We start from the raw sequence: 6,884 nt of genomic DNA, 5'->3' as shown, positions 1-6,884 counted from the left end.
TACATATATATATATATATATGTGTGTATATGTATATATATATGTATATATGTATATATATCTCAAACTGTGCTGTTAATGTGTAACTAATAGGGATTTCTTTGGATACTGAACAAATCTGAACCTTTGTCATCTTGAAACAAATCTCGGATTTGTTATGGGATGCTTTAAAATACCGACGGGATCAGAGGCTGATGTCAGAGGTCTACAGGAAAATAGAAAGCACAGGTGTAATTAACAACATTAATGACTTCATTCCATTTGGCTGAGCCTGTTCCAAGGCACTCATTAGGCCAGCGTAATGGGACACTTAATGGGGTCGAGTTGTTAATGTTATGAGTTACATCTGTGCTCAGCGCTAGACTGGGACAGAAAATCGGCCCCAGTATTTTTGGACCAGGCAGATAACAAAAGTAAATAAATGTACATATTTCATTTTGTTTGATTATAGATATTGAAACAGGGCTTAATCAGGTTGGTACATTTACTGTTGGGTTATTTCTTTTTGCACAGCTGTGACGATAGTTCATAGCTACACTTTACCTGTTAGCATTAGCGGTGGCTCATGGTCAAATTTTACCTGAATCTCTGAATCTCTCCTTTGATAATTATGCCCCACCATCTGTTTTCTTACTGTCATGTCATGACTTTCCTCACCTCTCCACAGCTGGTGTAGCAGCAGCAGCACCTCCTGTGCCTGCGAAGCCTGTTTGCTGGCTGTTGTTGGTACTACTGTTAACGGTGCGGCAGTCCAGCAGCTAACGTGTCGGTTCATTTGACCCATTTTGCTGCATCTATTTTTAGTTTCTTTTTATTGTTTTTCTCTCCGCTTCTCAGCTCCACCTTTTCCCCACTTCTGCCACACTTAACGTTTTCTACAAGCGGTGCGAGCGCTCAGCGAAGGTAGGAGAGGGCCCGGCCAGTTAAAGTCAAAGTCAGATTTATTTATATAGCACATTTAAAACAGCAACTGGTGACCAAAGTGCTGTAATTTTAAGATTATCAAAAGAGATAAAACATAGAAGCACATGATCAAATTTTAAAAAAGAAGCATAAAATAAGGAGAAGTAGTACAAACTCCTTCTGATTTAAAAGCCAAGGAATAAAAGTGGCATTTCAGATGGGTCTAATGTTGGGGAGGTCCTGATGTGACGGGGCAGTTTGTTCCACAGTTTAGGAGCAGTCACAGCAAAGGCCCGGTCTCCTCTGGGCTTTAATCTGGACCTCGGGACAGCTTTGATCCGCAGACCTCAGCGATCTTGCAGGAGTGTACCAATTCAAAAGATCAGAAAGGTATGAGGGTGCTAACCCGTGCGACGCCCTAAAAACGAGAAATAAAATCTTAATTCAAATTGAAAACTAACTGACAGCCAGTGTAAGGATGCTGGTACGGGAGATATGTGGTCTGACTTGCGTGCATCAGTTAGTAACCGTGCTGCAGCACTTTGTGGGCTAGCTGATGACAGACTGACACCTGAAGAGAAATGAAGAGATGTGATTGGGCAATCCAGTGATGGATGAAAAGGAACGAATGGGCTGCTGTCCTGCTTTAATCGCCGGTGAGCAGCGACTCTTCGGGCCGGTCCGTTGGCCCAAAAGTGCGTCGGCCTGCTGGCTAAATACCCGGTATACCAGATTACCAGTCCAGCCTTGTGCGTGCTTTTCTTGCTCTGTCTTAATTTAATGTCTTTATAAATTTGGATTTTTTTGGGGGGGAAGTGTGTCGTACAGAAATTATTGTTATAAAGATGATTGTGAACAATATTCTATAAATTGTTTAGCAAACAAATATTGGGTGGTTCTAAAGTGAGTTTGTCAAATGTTCGATTCTGTGACTTCTGTGGTCAAAGTTTTTGTAGTTTTTAATTTTTAGCTCTGAGTGTGTTAAACACGATTAAATACTAATAAACGAATAACATTTTGTTGTGCATGTAAGCTGACTTAGTGCGATCTTTCTTTAGCACTGCTGTTGCAACAGCAGCATTTTATCTGTACAGGATATCGAGTTGCATCATGGAAGAGCTTAAAGTTGTGAATGATATTTCCCAGCATTACTGACTTGTTGTCATTTAGTGTTGAGTATCATGGAAAACCCTTTGGCACTCCTTCTGAATCGCAGACTTTCTACGTCTTTGATCCTCTTGTGTTGTTGACCACTGTTTGGTTATGAATGTGTTGGATTTTGTGAGAACAAGAGAGCTGAGCCAGGAAGGAACCAGTTTGTCTGAATGAGACTGTCTGTCTCTTTGACATCGATGTCAAAAACTTCTAGGATCACATCCAAGCTGAGACAAGTGGTCACTCGGACTTGGAGAACGTGGCACCGATCCAAGCTTTGATGTTTCCGCTGTTAAAAGTTCTACATGGAGACGTTTATCAAAGGTTGTTGCATCTTCATGAACTGTAGAATGTTTTTGTAGTCATATTTTCAGCATGTTTTCTGGTTTATGTTGTGTTGTCATTGTTGTCATTGTCATAAATCTCAAAAAATGAGAACAACTGAGAGTGCGAATGTGTCATATGATGGTGGTGGACACCTCATTGGCTGATCAATGAATCAAGTGTGCTAAAGAAGTGTTAGGGTAATGAAATGTAGCTGTGTTAAAGCAGGGCCTGCTGAAGTCTCTGGATGAGGTTCATTTTTATCGAATGACTTTCTAGAGGCAGAGCTGAGTGGTTCACCTGCCTGTAGTGTGACTTTGAAGGAGACGGCCAAATAGACCAGGGGTGTCAAACTCAATCGCACTGAGGGCCTAAACTCAAGGCACACTTTAGGTCTCGGGCCAAACAAGATAAACATTTGTTGAACACACTAAAACATGTATTTTAAACATAAATATGAATAAAAACATCCATCCATCCATCCATTCGCTTCCGCTTATCCTTTTCAGGGTCGCGGGGGGCGCTGGAGCCTATCCCAGCTGTCATAGGGCGAAAGGCGGGGTACACCCTGGACAGGTCGCCAGTCTGTCGCAGGGCTAACACACAGGGACAGACAACCATTCACACTCACATTCACTCGCACATTCACACACCTAGTGGCAATTTGGATTATCCAATTAACCTATCCCCTCAAGCTGCATGTCTTTGGACGGTGGGAGGAAGCCAGAGTACCTGGAGTGAACCCACGCAATCACAGGGAGAACATGCAAACTCCACACAGAAAGACCCCGGCCTGATGGTGGAATTGAACTCAGGACCTTCTTGCTGTGAGGCAACAGTGCTAACCACCGTGCCACCGTGCTGCCCTATGAATAAAAACAGACAACTTTAAAAAAAAAACTTTAACTTGGCATCATACATGAGCTCAAAAACTCTGTTGAGAACTTTTCCCCAACTCAGCCAGCGGAGCTCTGTATGAAGGAATGTCGGCAAACTCTGAATCTATTTCCCACATAAAAGACTGAAACTGACGGTGATTTAAACTTTTGCTCAGATAAAATTTACGGTCTGCGTCGCGGTGATCATTACATGCTCCATTTTTAGGACTTTACCACACATCCTTTCCTGGTGTGTGATGCAGTGATGTGCTGTTAACTCACCGGTACATTTCTCCTGCATCTTTACTCGCATCCTGCTGACTAGTCCGCTTTTTTCACCGCACAGCACCGGTGCTCCATCTGTTGTAAGTCCAACAAGTTTGTCCCAGGGCAGTTTCACATCGTTACACTTTGACATACGTTTTAAAAAATGTCTTTTCCTGTCGTTGTCCCGTGCATCGATTTAATGTTCAATATTTCCTCTCCACGGACGAAGATGGCCAGCTGTGCAGTGTCCATCAGGTCTGTACTTTCATCCACAGCCGAGTATGCAATAAAGTTTTTGCTTCTTTCACACAACTGTGTTCTTAAATCAGTGGCCGTCTCACAAACCCGATCAGCAATCGTATTTCTGCTCAGGCTCACATTTGCCAAAATCTGCGTTTTGTCTGGACACAAGCCGTCGCACAGCTTCATCCTGCAGCTCTTCAGAGCGGTACCGGGCTCATTTGGCTCCTCTGGCTCCTCTGTTACAATAAAACTTGCTTTCACAACAGCTTCACTTTGTGATTTTGCTCTGGTGACAAACTCTGCTGAAATGTCAGGTTCTTCTTTAGCTCTTCTACTTCCTGTAGTTTCTGCGTTTAGGTTTTTCAGCTTATCCTGATGTTTTGTCTCGTAGTGCCGTCTTAAATTAAATTTCTTCATTACAGCCACGTTAGCTCCACTAATAAGACACACGGCTTCACCAGCATGTCTGTAAACAACATTGAGAGTAACATCCTCCTCTCTGCCCCATAATGCTCTCTGGTTGCTATGGTAACACGTGAACATTTCTTTCAAAATAAGACGCACAGCTGCAACACAGGAAAAAGACCCCAGGAAACTGAGTTAACGATAAAAACCCTGAAAACCAGAAATTTCACACCCGAGCCTCAACTCTCGCGGTCGGGTACCAAACGACTCACGGACTGATACCGGTCCATGGCCCAGGGTTGGGGACCGCCGATGTAGGTAGTATCTTACTTCAGCTGAAGACGGCAGTGCTTTAGGAGACAGTGTGAACAATTTTTCAAACCTGTGAATTTTTTGTATCTCTAAAATTATAGAAATATGATGTCTTCAACTTGTTCATCTACATTTAGCTCCCTGACTCGGGCCTCATTAATTCACAGATAGTTTTACTCAGCAGTTTTATGTTTGACATGCAATGAAAGCTAAATGTGGCTAATGGCTAAGAAACGTAGGCTCAGCTTTTGGACTGACACTGAAGCACCTGCTTTCAGCTAACAGGACCCAGCTCCCCTCCCATCAGCACCATGGGGAGGAGAGAGTTTAATCATTCAAGTGAGGATATTCTAATGTTTTGTAGCTTGCACATGCTAATCACTGCTCTCTCTTTTGTCTTGCAAAGCAGTGCCGTTGTTGATGTTGTTCCAGAGCCAAGTACATGTGCACAGCTTGTTTCAAGCAGAGAGAACTTTAAAGAATACTTTGGTACTGATTTGCTTTTCCCTGTAAGCAAAATTGCCCAGAATTCATCTTCAGATTGGATACAGTATGTGCGTACTGATTCTGTACGTTTACTGGATACGGCTCCTTTGACTCTCTTTCCACAACTTATCTGCATATATATCTCACTGAGATGAGCAGGGGTCAAGGGTCAGGGCTAGGCCACCAGAAGCAGCTCGAAACATGCTTCACAGATTCATTTGGAGGTTTGCTGTGCAGCTAGCATGTTGTTTTTTATCTTAAATTGTTTAAGGGATTTTAGTGGACGAGTCTTTTAAGGTCCATTCTTTAGTTTTTAACAGTTTGCCCAGAACTGTTAAGCACTGGTGGACGAAGCTAACGACGCGAGGTCATATGGCAGACAACGGAAAACAACTTGCATAATTAGACGTTAGAAAACCACTAAAAATATGAATTATTGTATAGAGTCACGACCACACCAAAACATTGGTTTGTACCATCTGTAGGCTATAACATATGTCCGTGAGTCGTCATGAGTCTTTGATCCTCTGGTTCCAGTGATGTTTACATCAAGAGAACGTTCCTCAGCTCTGCAATTTCAGACTGACGAGAAGGGTGTCTGTCTAAAATAGTCTTAGCATCTGTGTCACAGACCTTATCTGTTATTATTCTACATTTTATTGTTCTCTCTGTGCTATTTCCCATACCGCTATCCTCCATACCGCATTACCGCTAAGCTGCCGTCTCATTTTTGGTTGCATGTGGTCAGTGAAGTCTTTTTGGCTCTTGGACACAGGTCGGTGACTCAGCTGCCACTTTTCGTCGAGTCTTAAAGATGTACGACGTCACTGTCAGATACTGTTGAAAGCATCTGTAGCGCATTAAAGGAAGTAGCAACTTGATTCCTGAATGTTAATCAGTATAAACTGTGTTAAATAAGAGGAATTCTGGTGGGTAAACAGCCGTCAGTAATTAGAGGGGAGGTGGAGTAAGAGTTGGAGACGACCACATTTGAGAAGATCTCAGGATGAGACACACCACAGACGTTGTCAGTTAGACTGGGGTTTCCTGCAAACACACATCTGCCACACTGTGTAGATCTCCGTCTGTGACTGTGATAAGAGAACTGCTCATTGACTGGCTTAGTTCTTTAATGAAATCATGTTATTTTAAGTTTAGTGTTACCTGACTTTCTAACCTTACAAATGACACTTTTATTATGGAAGAATTGTTTTCTAATATTTGGTAAGCAGGGATCAGGATGCACTCGCTGATCCAGCCTAGCCAGCCAGGCAGGCACTGGAAGGTCCAGCCAGACAAATGCTGCCCATTCTGTCAGCTTGCTAGCAAGGGCAGTGAGGTAGATAATAATTGGCAGCTTGATTGTGCCATTGCCAATAATGTCGGGGGGGCATCAGATCACCGTGGGCATCAGAAGTCCCCAACAGGACCAAGAGAAAAAGGCTCACACAAGAATGACCAGATGTAAAATAAGAATAATAATATTTCAGTGTATGAGGAATAAAAATATGTTTTTAAACCAAAATTCTAAATTTGACCTCTGCATTTTTTTCTTTTACCACAGACGCAAACACAATTCAAAAATCTATGAAGGTAAGAAGAATAATGTCACGCAAACCAGAGAGAAGCAGCACCAGAAAGGCCAGCAAGGCAAGAATTAAGACCAAAGCCTGGATCAGGCTCTTTATGGGATCCCTGAGTGACAGATACTCGGCTGAAATTACACATGGAGATCTCCACCCCACTCGAAGCTGTCCAAGTTTTAATGTAAGTCTTTTTCTTTCTTTAAGTATTTAAGTCAAAATAGGTGTGAAAGAGATTCTGGTGTCAGATTTAGGGATGGGTACCGGTATCCGGTGCCATGATAGCACCAGTTCTGACATAAACCGTAGTAACCAGACCGAAAAGCAG

The 6,884-nt window shown here is 42.7% G+C and overlaps 1 long non-coding RNA gene across 1 annotated transcript in view; it reads left to right on the top strand.

Annotated features, from left to right (window-relative positions):
* The window catches only part of LOC102210639 (uncharacterized), a 117,187-nt gene that overhangs the window by 60,223 nt on the left and 50,080 nt on the right, over positions 1-6,884 (top strand). Inside the window, exon 2 of the long non-coding RNA XR_311778.1 lies at positions 6,538-6,740. This is a non-coding gene — a long non-coding RNA (uncharacterized LOC102210639). The remainder of the gene's footprint in view (positions 1-6,537; positions 6,741-6,884) is intronic.

This window comes from Pundamilia nyererei, unplaced genomic scaffold (genome assembly GCF_000239375.1).
Source record: "Pundamilia nyererei isolate P.nyererei 1_Seehausen unplaced genomic scaffold, PunNye1.0 scaffold00060, whole genome shotgun sequence".
NCBI lineage: Eukaryota > Metazoa > Chordata > Actinopteri > Cichliformes > Cichlidae > Pundamilia > Pundamilia nyererei.
This window is presented reverse-complemented; position numbering and strand designations above follow the sequence as displayed.